At 39.0% G+C, this 12,907-nt stretch overlaps 1 protein-coding gene across 44 annotated transcripts in view; it reads right to left on the bottom strand.

Moving 5' to 3' along the window:
• LRRC4C (leucine rich repeat containing 4C) overlaps positions 1-12,907 on the bottom strand; it is a 1,388,209-nt gene that overhangs the window by 32,418 nt on the left and 1,342,884 nt on the right. For 27 of the 44 annotated variants that reach the window (XM_058305525.2, XM_058305527.2, XM_058305532.2 and 24 more), the window contains one exon: positions 6,816-6,878. The exons of 5 other annotated variants lie outside the window; for them this stretch is intronic. The gene's annotated coding sequence lies outside the window, so the exon portion shown is untranslated. Of the gene's footprint in view, positions 1-2,989; positions 3,106-6,733; positions 6,879-12,907 lie in introns of those variants that run through there. 12 more of the 44 variants (XM_058305549.1, XM_058305542.2, XM_058305529.2 and 9 more) reach the window with 2 other exon arrangements.

The following is a 12,907-nucleotide window of genomic DNA, read 5'->3' as shown; positions in this document are numbered from 1 at the left end:
ACAGTGCAAAGCCCCAATTTCCTAGACAGTAATAAAAAAGAAACAGATATATAACTCTAGGCAAAGCAATGAAGATATTTGGGACTCATTTTTCAGAAAGGTACTAGAAAACAGAAACTCTAAAGTCATTGATGCTCTAGTATTATATATGATTCTAGGTATGCTCCCCAACACTGTGTAAACTTGGACTACAAGAGGACTCTTTCCGTTCGGTAAGTCCCCATCATTGATCATTTCATATCTTGTGCTCAGACAAGTCTAATACAAACAATAGTCATAATCAACAACATAGCACTACACTGAGTTAGTGAGTGACTGAGTGACTGAGTTAATGAGTGTGGATAACTTGTAAGTGGTCTGGGTGTTCAGAAGGTACCAATGATGTCTGACTAGTAAGTAAAAGCTATATGGGGGAAGCGGACTTGGTCCAGTGGTTAGGGCGTCCATCTACCACATGGGAGGTCCATGGTTCAAACTCTGGGCCTCCTTGACCCATGTGGAGCTGGCCCATGCACAGTGCTAATGCATGCAAGGAGTGTCCTGCCACGCAGGGGTGTCCCCTGCGTTGGGGAGCCCCACGCGCAAGGAGTGTACCCTGTAAGGAGAGCCGCCCAGCACGAAAGAAAGTGCAGCCTGCCCGGGAATGGTGCACACATGGAGAGCTGACACAACAAGATGATGGAACAAGAAACACAGATTCCCCTGCTGCTGACAACAACAGAAGCGGACAAAGAAGAACACACAGCAGATAGACACGGAGAACAGACAACGGGGCGGGGGGGGGGGGGGGGAGGGGAGGGAAAGAGGAAAGAAATAAAATAAATAAATCTTTAGGGGGAAAAAAAAAGCTATATGGATGTGGGAGCTAGTAGAATGTGAAGGTTTGGATAAGCAAAATGTCTAATGTTCCAAGAGAGTGTGAAAAATATAACATCCATTCCTTCGGTAATATTAATTGAGTGCCTACTAAGCACCAAGCAGAGTACTTAGCTTGACACAGTGTTAAGTGTCTTTCATGAAGAATCACACAGTGTAATGGAATTCACAGGTCAGTAAACAAGGAACTACAATACAGTGGAAAGTGCTGGAAAGATTGCACAGTGTGTTATGGGAACACACAATAAGGGACAACAAACCAAAGAAAGAATTTGTTGAAAGACAGGCATGTGGTGGGTTGGAAATGCATGAACTGGAGCATGAGCATAGGGCAGAGAGGCACAAGCTGATTTCTATTAGGGACAGTACTGAAAAGCAGTGGGATAGAAGGTAGGATAAATACAATAATACCAGATGGTGAAAAACAGACACAAGAGTTGAGAGTCTATGTTAAGAAACAGGATAGATTGTAGGTTCTTGGTTTTTCTTTTTGTTGGAAAGGATATGAAAATGAGAGGAGCACAGACAGAAAAACAGGTTTGTAATAATATGGAAGATGAGTAAGATGGAAGATGAGGCCCCTTTGACCTAAAATATATGCATAAATGACACCATGATTTTCTCAGCATTGTTGGTCATTGATGTCTCTGTTCTGGCATCTGTACACTATGAAATTCCCTTTAAACTTCCCCAACTCCCTTGATTCCTGACTCACTCATTGCGTGCTCTGACTTCTGTATATTTTGTACTCCTTGAAACATCAGAGCAAGACCTGTGCTTTTAGTCATAGCTCGCACTGAAGATCTCAGCATAGCTGCCTTCCAGTTTTCAGCATTGAAGTTTAATAAATTCACCAAAATGACCCACAAAATCCTGATAAGGAAACTCTCTTTAATTGAGTCTGCGTTTATGAGATCTGGGCATGAGAAGGAAACAGAGTAGACTCTTTCTGTGATTTCCAGGCAACGTCATTTAATCAGAATGCAGATAGCAGGGATGGCCTTCTAATTGGAACTGGAAACTGGTTTCAAGTAACCTCAACAATGTTAACATTGCATAATGAGGAAACCTTGGTGATGACATGTCAGATAATGGAAATGACTGGAATCAGTGATTTCTTTGTTTCCCCCTAATGACCACAAAAGAGGGAATTATACAGCCAAATGCAGACATTTGGAAATTGGATTCTTAGTTATTTACTTAAAGCTGTGCTCATTTTGCACAATGCCGTGTTAACCACAGGTCCTGCATATTGAAACTGAATCCTCCTTTTTGCATGGTTCCTTCATAACAGATTTGCTCTCAGTTACCATGGAACCCTGCAAAACAAAGACTCAGTTCCAATATGCACGAGCTTCAGTTATTACAGTATCATGCAAAGCAAGGACTCCCTGTATTTTTCTGTATTCAATTTTGCCTATGAGGCATAATTTCCAAAATATTCTATGGAAAAAATTCAGGAATATACATGAAAAAGGACCTGGGTATCACATGAAGCCTTAATGCAATAAAAATAGAGAAATCAATGCCTGTTCCTATTTAATTGCCATTATGTAACTACTTTTTCTTTGGTTTAAGTGATGAAAATTAGTTTTGGGTTACTTCTCCCTCCCATCTGTCTTTATTCCTTAAAGGACGCATTTTAGATAGAATCCAATTGAAAATATACAAGACTGATAGTCTGGTTGAAATATGGATATTATAGATGTTGGGCCACATTAATGCAAGTAAGTATTTAAACTTTCTGCAACTTTCAGTAATGTGGAAACATTGTGTGACCTGTGTCAAAGGAACGCTGGAAAGATTAATGAAAAATAAGTGTGACAAAAGTGAAATCCACAAAACAAAGGTAAATCATAGTATTTTTGTCAGTACTGTCCCTTCCCATCCATCCCATTCTTTAGGATGCAATTGCCATGTGAGCAGAAACAAAAGTAGGATAGAGACTCAATGGCTAGCAACCATGGCATACGAGCAAAATTTGGTTCTTTGGCTACTTTTCTAAATAAAGTTTTATTGAAACACAGCTATAGCCATTCATGTATGTATTGTCTATGGCTGTTTTCACACTAGAGGGCAGAACTGCATAGTTGCAAGAGACTAAATGACTCACCAAGTTTAAAATATTTACCATCTGGCCCTTTACAGAAAGTTTGTTGAACCTGCTTTAGAGAATGCAGAGGCTCTTTTACAATTTCATCTTGCTCTATGACCTCAACTTAAATTATCCTGTGAAAGAGATAGGGATGATATTAAACTCCTTGAAAAAATAAAGAGACTGCAGATTACAGAGGCATGGAAGTAAGTGATAAAACCACAACTCAATGCTCAACTTTAAACTTTTAGTTTATTCCTCTATTCAAATGTACCCCCAGTGCAACCAAGAGGACCCACTAGGGTAGGGGAGGAAAACATTAAAATTTCTCTTTATAAGTGGTTTTCATCTAAGAAATAATATATTAAACTTTTTAAAATTTGGCAATGACCCCATGTATCACATAATGTATGTGAGGAATCCTGGGGAGTTTCACAACACAGAGGAACTGCTGGTGGCACCATTACTTGTGTATACATTCTTAGCACACTGCAATGTACTGCTATTTCTGGGTGCCTGGCTCAGGGGCCTAAGGAATTATATTATTTAGCTTTAAGTGAAATAACACAAAATGGAGAAGTGCTAAAAAGATTCCTTCAAAGATACCACAAAATGAAATTCTAGTAAAAATAGAAGCACAGGCACACAATGAGAAAATGGCAGAACTAACATTTTATCTCTTAGTATGCATTCTCCTTGAAGCCCAAAAGAGATTATATTTTAAAGAAATATTCATTTTGACCAATCCCATATATGTGTATGTACATACATGTGTGGTGTATATGTATAGCAACAATCTCCCTCGGCAGTTATCATGACCCATCAGATTCTTGTCTTGGCTGTACTCTCCTGTTTTCCCTCAGGAGTAAAACTCATCTGAATTCATGAGGTGTCCTCCAACATTCTGACAGATGCCTGACTTCTACTTTGAGTTTTCTTCTCCCCATCCCATCCCTTTTCTCCAACCAGCAACACTAAGGCATACTGCTGTGCAAAATCACTGCCTCATCTTTCAGCTGGGCTGGAGAACTGTATCTCTGTGTGTCTCTTTGGAACTTGGGTAATGAACTAGAAACAAGCCTATGAAAGACAGACTTTGCAACTACTTTCTCTTTACTTCCTTTCCTCTTCCAAGCAAAAGTTTTCTTCTGTTAACATCTACTTAAATCTTAATCTTTAAATCTAAAAAGAATAATGAACTTGAGAATTATAATTTTAAAAAAGACACTGAAGAAGTATATAAAACCTTAGCTTTCTCACTCAATATACTCTTGATATACTTTGATATTGACAACTCTGAATCTCCCATTTTCTAATCTATTAAATGGGTGTGACAGTACAGCTTTCCTTTCTCATTGTTAGCAGGATATCTTAAGATATTTTATGAATTGTGAGATCATTTAAAATTATAAGTATTAGACTTTGAAGATTAATTGTTTTTACTTTGGATCCTTATTAAAAACAAATAAATCAATCAGAAAGAGGGAGGGAGGAAGGGGAACAAAAAGAGAGCAAAAACCACAGTGAGCTTTCTATATGGCAGGAGCCCTGGTAAGTGCTTTACACACACAATTTCATTTAATTTTCATAACAATCCCATAAGATAGGACAATTAACCCTGTTATACAGATGAGGAATGAGATGCTGTATTAGTTTGTCACTTATCCCAAATCACACAGTTAGCAACTGACCTGAAGTCAGTTTAAATCTACCCTTTCAACTTAAACACTATATGGATACACTATCTACTAGGTGTGTCTTTGGACAAATGACTTGTTCTTTTCAGGACTTGTTTTCCCCATTTCTAAAGGTATGAAGAGACACATTATCATGATGTCCTGATTGCACTGTCATACAGAATACAACAAAACCCCATTACTGGAGATGCTGATGTTCGTTTTGTCTTCGAGAAACAGAGAGAGAGCATTTAAGTGTAATACCCAACACTTTAGAGCAAGCCTGTGGTAGAGACTGAACTTGTATCACTAGCTCAAGATCCATTTTCCTTTCAGCATACCTAACCTTACAGTGAATTCTGTGGGGTGAACTAAGACAACCCAAGTGTAAGTGTCTAGAACTTATCTGGCTATATAAAGAGTATGTACTTCTTTCCTAAATAAAACAATTTTTTTCTCTTTAAATATGATCATCACAATGATTTTATGCTCTATTTAGAAGCAAGAAAATTAGTACTGAGAAATCAAGTCAGTTTGGGTTGAATAAGTCAAGGAAAGGTGACAGCTGGGGTACGAATGCCATTGGTGAAAGGTAGATTGCAAACGTTCAAAAGGCATTCAGGTTCTCTCTTACCAATGTGAACTATGTTAGAAAATCCACTCCCAATTCTTTTGTATTTGAAGAAAAGCATTTCCAGCCAATAACACAATTATACTTAAGTATCAGAGCCCATTTTAGTATTATTGCATTTATTAAATCTGAGTCCAAATTACTTCCTCATTGCTAATATGAGAAAAGGGGAGGAGGAAAAAGGAGGAGATGACAAATGAGGGGAGAGGGATTTGGGAGAGTTAAAAGAAGAGTGGGAGAAGCTCACATAATGGTAGAAGAAAAACAGAGAGATATCAATGCTTCATATAGCCTCAAGGCCAATAAATGTCAGTTAAACTTGCTGCCCACAGTTCCTATGGAAACCTCTTAAGAGTGGAACACACATATTTTTTGGATTGCAATTCACAAGCTGTTTTATTTAATTATGAAGAAACATGAGACTGTTAGGCACAATACTATTAACGCACTGATAGCATTTAGGATCCAACAAATAGGTATGGCAAAATAAAAAGTTAATTTTTTTGTGGAAAATTACTAGCTTCACGTGAATTGCATGCACATAAAATGCATCTTGTTTTCACAGGACTTCGCACATTATTTCCCGCAGGCGAACCCCAAATTAGCCAAATGACATTCATTAAAAGGGAGTTCTTCAGAGGCCTTGTGCCAATTATACCCCCCATGCCCAATGAACAAAACCAAGGTCACAGCATATTTTCAATTAAACCCAGGATAGCACCAAAGTACAGCACAGCTGGAAAAGCAAGCACATTATTACCCCATAGATCATTTCTGAGCAATGAATAGGTCTTCTGTGTTTTCCTGTTTTATAGACATTTGAATATAAAAATAAAGAAAATAGCTTCAGATTAGCTCTTGCTTTCCAAAATAAACAGCCACTTTCAGGATATTATTCCTGATGGTTTGAGGAAATATGATTGGAAACTATCACTTTCATGTCTCTGATGCCTGGAAATGATTTGCTTAGCTTTAATTTGGCTCCAGGGAACCATCTGACTGCTGGACCCATTCATACACTTGTTCCTCCACTAAACACATAGTTTTCTACCTACTATATGTCAGGCATTGCAGAGATAGAGGAGGCAAAAAGATGAAACCACAGTCCCTTCCTCAGTTATGGAGTTTTTAGGGCAGAATGAATAAATTCTGTCAACAAAATGTTGATGATGAGCTAACTATGGGCTCAGAGGCACTAGGCTAAATAGAAAAATAAATTCAGGACCCTATCTTCAAGGAGATTACAATTTAATGGAGACAAAAAGACACAGGCTTATAAATGACTAGAGCAAAGAATCAGTGCCTTGCCTGCTGCCTCTTGATCTTCTCTCTTCCTATATAGAAATACCACTCCTGGATGCTGTGCTACAGTTGAAGGTAAATATGTATATATGTATGGTATATTTGGTTGATGAGGAGAAGGGAGCTTCAGGAATGTTTCCACAAGAAACTCACATTTTCAGCTCCACCCATGAGCAACTAGTATTCTTATAATCTCTTTTGCTCATTAGGTATGACTGAAGGAGGAAGCACTCACAAGAAAAGTGAATCACAAGGAGAGTCATCTCAGGAGTCCAGCTGGGAACATTGAAGGCTGTTTCTAAATGGCAAAGAGAAACATAAAAATGTGTAAATATGACTCAATGGACATGTCTTTTCTGCTATTTTGCAGCCTATGTTTTGAAATTCAGTGGTGGTTTGCAGTAGCTAGGCTTCGCACAAGTTGATCATGCTAGCAAAGTCAGTCATTGTTGTTATTGAATTTGACAGTCTATAATGAGCCACTTCACATTAGCTGCTATTGTAATGTTTGGCACATTGTGGGAAAGATTTAGGATGAATCATCACCCACCTAGCTCTCCACCATGGTCACTATGCTATAAATAAGTAAGCTGTTTTCCAATCTAAAAACAAAAATTCATTATAACAATTCAGTACATTTCTCTATCTGCTACCACCACCATCATCACAGCCACCATTGGTTACAATAGTTATTGAATTTCCACTGTGGTTTTACATTGTCCCAGACAGAAAGCCAAGGCAGGTATTTTAACCAATGGTCTTTTCAAACATGCCAATAGAGCGATGCATTTGGAGTCCCTAGGTCTGCAGTCAATGCTGGATTCTGACTTACTAGAGGCATGACCTTAGGCAAATCATGTCCTCTCTGATACAGTATCCTCCTCAGAACCACTTCATAGGGTTTTAAAAAATATCAAAGGAGAGACAGTACTGTGAAGATAAGTAAGAAATAGTTAAACAGAACACTGTGAATTATTAAAATGAAACAGGATGTTAAGAATGTGACATAAGCATCTGTTGCCAACTTTGATTTTTTTCCCAATTCCAAAAAGCCAGGGTCATACATAACCTCTCCTCTCTGTAAACCCCTATCCCCAGGGACAACACCGCTGTGGCACTGGCAGGTTAAAATCAGAATGTGAGGTTAAGGGCCACACAATAGTTAAAGCAAAGAGACACCAAGAGATAGAGCTTGCATTTTGCAAAGCATAATGAATTAAACTAAACATTCTTTAATTCCAGAAAATACAGATTTTATAGCAAAGTTGAGAAGCACAGTTGGCACAGACTGGACAAAGAATAAGAAAACCTGAACAATTGAAAATATGGGAAGATCCTATCCAATTAGTAATCAAGATCAAGTGACTGACATAGATATCAAAGTGACCAAGAATTCTGTCAGGAGTAGGATTGGAGAGAACAACAGAGGAAGCAACTGTTAAAATCTTCAAGTAATGAGGAGGACTGTAATGCATATCTGTGATTGACTCAAAAAGGAGGTGTGTATTAGTCAGTTAAAGGAGTGCTGATGCAAAATAACACAAATCTGCTGACTTTTATAAAGGGTATTTATTTGGAGTAGAAGCTTAAAGTTACCAGGCCATCAAGCATAAGTTACTTCCCTCACCAGAGTCTATTGCCATGTGTTAGACCAAGATGGCTGCCGACATCTCTAAGGGTTCAGGCTTCCTGGGTTCCTCTCTTCCTAGGACTTGCCTCTCTCCAGGCTCAGCTGCTCTGTTTCCTTTACAAGGCCTGCTGTAGACTCTAAGGTGAATGACTTGTTTCTCTTCCCAGGGCCTTCTTTCTTTCCTCAAGACCAAGTTCCTCCGTGTGCTTACTTCCTGGGGCTCCAGCTCAAGACCCCAGCATCAAAATTCCAACATCAAAACTCCTACTCTGTCCTTTGCCATGTTTTTATCTGTGAGTTCCCACCCACCAAAGGGCTGGGACTCAACACCCTACTGATGTGGTCCAAGTAAAGCCCTAATCAAAATTTAATCATGCCAGGTACAGCCTAGTTTACAAACATATTCAATATCTATTTTTGGAATTCATGAACCATATCAAACTACTACAAGGGACTAGTAAGTAGTACAGTTTTATAGTGTAAATGAACCTCAAAGCTAGGGTCTTACTGTGTTAGACTATTTTGTTTGGAACAGATAATATAGTAAAAGTACTTATGAGACTTTGACGTAGTATACCATTATTAAAGTATTATTATTATTATTATTATTATTACTGTATAAGTAGAATTGAATATGCTTAAAAATTGACAGATGATCTATGGATTTTTTTTTAAGGAGGTACCAGGGATTGAACCCAAAACCTCATGCATGCAAAACAGGCACTCAACTACTGAGCTACACCTGCTCTCCCCATTGGTTTTAAAAAACATACAGAGAACTTGATCTTATAAAAATGGTTCATGGTTTCAAGAAGAATTCACTATCTTTCAGTAAGACGTGAAATATGAATAATAAGAATGTGCCTTGGATTTATAATAATGTGAGAACAAGGGGGAGATGGAGTGGTAGAGACAGGAAGTGAAAACATTGGTTTATCGCTAATTCAAGCAGTCAATTCTCAGTTGTCATTGTGAGAACATCATTTGAATTGTACACCCTAAAAGGTAGGTTGAAGATGCTAGCTAACTCCCTGTAGCTGTGACTGTACAGATTCCCGTGTTGCTGACAACAACAGAAGCAGACAAAGAAGACGCAGCAAATAGACACAGAGAACAGACAGCCGGGGTGAGGGGGAGAGGGGAGAGAAATAAATAAATAAATAAATCTTTTGAAAAAAAAATGGGTCACTTCAGATGGAAATAGGTAAGTGAAAATGAGGTCATACCAGAGTGGGGGGCGGGCAGGGGCTAAACTCAATATGACTGGTGTCCTGATGAGAAGGGGAGAAGAGACACAGGCAGAAGTAGGAGAGAAAGCCATCTGAGGATGGAGGAGGTGGAGATTAGAGTAATGCAGCTACAGGCCAAGGAACTCCAAGGTTTGCCAGCAAACACCAAAAACCAGAAGAAGCAGGGCAGGATTCTCTCCTACAGGTTTCGGATAAAGCTTGGCCCTGCTGTCACCCTGATTTTGGACTACTAGCATCCTTAAATGTAAGACAATACATTTGTGTACACTTTGTAGTACTATGTTACATCAGAAAACTAAGACATCACTCTTAGACAAAAACGAATAGCATGTGCCATAGTGATCACTGTTTTCTTCCTAGAACACTTAATGTACTTGGCTCCTAAGAAACCACTCTCTTGATTCTCCTCCTTTCTCAGGGTCACTATGATTAAACCCCACTGCTAGTTCTGCCTCATGTCATGGACCACTAAAATTTGGAGTGCCCAGGATTCTGTTCGTGGGTCTCGTCTTTATCTATACTCACTCTCTAGGTGATCTCATCATGGCTTTAAACACCATCAAAAAACTAAAGACTGCAAATACATCTCTCCAGCTAGAAATCCAGATTTGTATGTGTGTATATATATGTATTTGCTTATTCAACATCTCCACTTGCAGTCATCACAAATTATCTGTCCAAAATTAAACTCTTGATTCCAACTCAACCTCCACCCCTGGAATTGCTACTGACAAAGATATTTTTTATGGCAACATTCAACAGACAATTTATTCATTCAACAAAACTCTTAAGCTCCTACCATGTGCCAAGCTCTGCTTCAGGGGTCATCCCCCTAGTAGCTCAGGCCAAGAACTTTGAGTCACATTTGTACCTTCTTAGTTTTTGTTTTACACCCTCTCACCTGTACAGCCTATCTTTCTCATGGGGTAACTGGATTATTCCAATATCTGGTTACCCTGCTTCTATTCTTGCCTGTCTCTGTCTTTTCTCCACATAGTGGAGGGACCCTCTCAAAATGAAAGCCAGATCATATTCACCTACAACTGAATTCAATGGTGTCTCATGTCATGCAGAGTAATATTAAAATCCTTCTGGGAAGTGGACTTGGCCCAATGGACAGGACATCCGTCTACCACATGGGAGGTCCGCGGTTCAAACTCCAGGCCTCCTTGATCCGTGTGGAGCTGGCCCATGCACAGTGCTGATATGCACAAGGAGTGCCGTGCCACTCAGGAGTGCCTCCATGGAGGGGAGCCCCACGCGCAAGGAGTGCACCCCGTAAGGAGAGCCACCCAGCGCGAAAGAAAGTGCAGCCTGCCCAAGAATGGTGCCACACACATGGAGAGCTGACACAGCAGGATGACACAGCGAAAAGAAACACAGATTCCTGGTGCCGATAATAAGGATAGAAGCGGTCACAGAAGAACACACAATGAATGGACACAGAGAGCAGACAACTGGGGGGGGGGGGGAGGGGAGAGAAATAAAAGATAAATCTTAAAAAAATAAATAAATAAAATCCTTCCAATGACCTAGAAAGCTGTTTGTACTTTTTTTTTTTGCTGCATTTTTCCAGCTTCTCTGGTCTCCTCCTATAATACTTCCTCGGGCATCTTGCACTTGCTATTCCCTTTGCCTTGCCTGGGACATTCCTCACCCAAGCAGGCCTGAATCTAAGCATCTACTCCATAGGAATGTGCCATTTCCCATCCAATTACCTATATGCCTTGCTTCTGCACTTTTCTCAGGAATCTGCTAACACATCATCTCTTCAGTGAGGCCTGGCTCTGCTGCCTTAATTATCAGTGCCCCTTGCCCTCACCACTCTCTATCACCTTATTCTGCTTCACTTCTCTTCATAGCACTCCTCACCACCAGAAGCAATCACCACATTTTTATTTATGTACTGTCTCCCCCAGTTAGAATATTCATGCTGAGGGCATTGCCTTTGTTTGATTTGTTCATTGGTGGATCACACCAGCAGTCCAATTTTACAGGTGAAGAAACTGAAGCCCAAAGAGGTTCAGTGACTTCGCAGAGGGCTTTCCAAGAGAAAAAAGGGATGACCAAGGTGGGCAAGGGAGAGTGATTCCTACATCAGAGCATACAATCAGGCACAGGGGTTAAATTGGCAAATTCTGTCATCAGCTATAGTAGCTTTGTGACTTGGGGCAAGAATATAATCTTTTCTAGTTTTTTCAGCTGTAAAATGAGGGAGATAATTATATAACCAACCTCAGAACCACATGAAATGAGATGACTCCCATAAACCAAGCCTGGCATATCATAAGCTCTCAGATAATGGGAATATTATCTGAGAAAGTGGTTTTCTTTGAATTCTCTTTCTCTGGATGCTCCTTCATTTAAAAATGCTGAAAATAATTATACATCTGCTATCAGTAGACTTTTCATTCATTGTTCATTGAGCATTGCCCTAGTATTTTGGGACTGGCTAAAAATTTGTCCACTTCTATGAAATGATTACTTGGGATTGAATGTGGTACCATCCCCAAATGCATGATAATGCTTGGACATGGGGAAATGTAATGAAAAAGCAATATCACCTAGTGATGCTGCATCTTGATCTTTTATATATCACCACAGAAAAAGATTGATAATAAGAAAAATGATGATGAAGTGGTAACTTTTCTTTATATTATATTTCACAATTTAGAAAATCTTCTCATATACATTATCCTATCTGACCTTCACAGTTATGGAAAGTAGGAAGAAGAGGTTAAATTTTTTTTTCACAGTTTGCAGATGAGAAAGTTAAAGTGTAGGTAAGTTAAATAATGTGATCAAGGTTAAAAAACTGATATGTGAATTAATGCAAGAAGTCAAATATTTAATTCTGCCTATTATATGGTCATTTTTGTAAATTTATTTTTTATTGTTAGTAAGATAAATATAACAAAAGTTGTCATTTTAACCATGCTAAGTGTACAATTCAGTGACATTAATGATATATACACTGTTGTGCTACCATCACCATCATTCATTATCAAAACTTTTTCAATAACCAAAACTTGAATTTCAAGTTAAGCAATAACTCCAATTCTCCCTCCCCCTGGCCCCTAATAAACTCTAATCTACTTTCTGTCTCTATAAATTTGCTGATTCTAGATAGTTCATATAAGTGGAATCATACAATGTGTCCTTTTATATTTGGCTTATTATTCTTAGCATAATGGTTACTTTTTGTGGTTTATTTATTTATTTACTTATTTGAGGTACCAGGGACTGGAGATCAAACCCAGGACCTAATGTGTTGGAAGCCAAAGCTCAACCACTGAGCCAAGCCAGCTCCTCTAGTTGTTTTTTGTCTTTGCTTTGCTTGTTGTTTGTTTCTTTTAGGAGGCATTGGAAACTGAACCTAGGACCTCCCATGTGGGAAGCAGGTCCTCAACCACTCAAGCCACATCTGCTCCCCAGCATAATGTTTTC

This window comes from Dasypus novemcinctus, chromosome 10 (genome assembly GCF_030445035.2).
Source record: "Dasypus novemcinctus isolate mDasNov1 chromosome 10, mDasNov1.1.hap2, whole genome shotgun sequence".
Taxonomy (NCBI): domain Eukaryota; kingdom Metazoa; phylum Chordata; class Mammalia; order Cingulata; family Dasypodidae; genus Dasypus; species Dasypus novemcinctus.
This window is presented reverse-complemented; position numbering and strand designations above follow the sequence as displayed.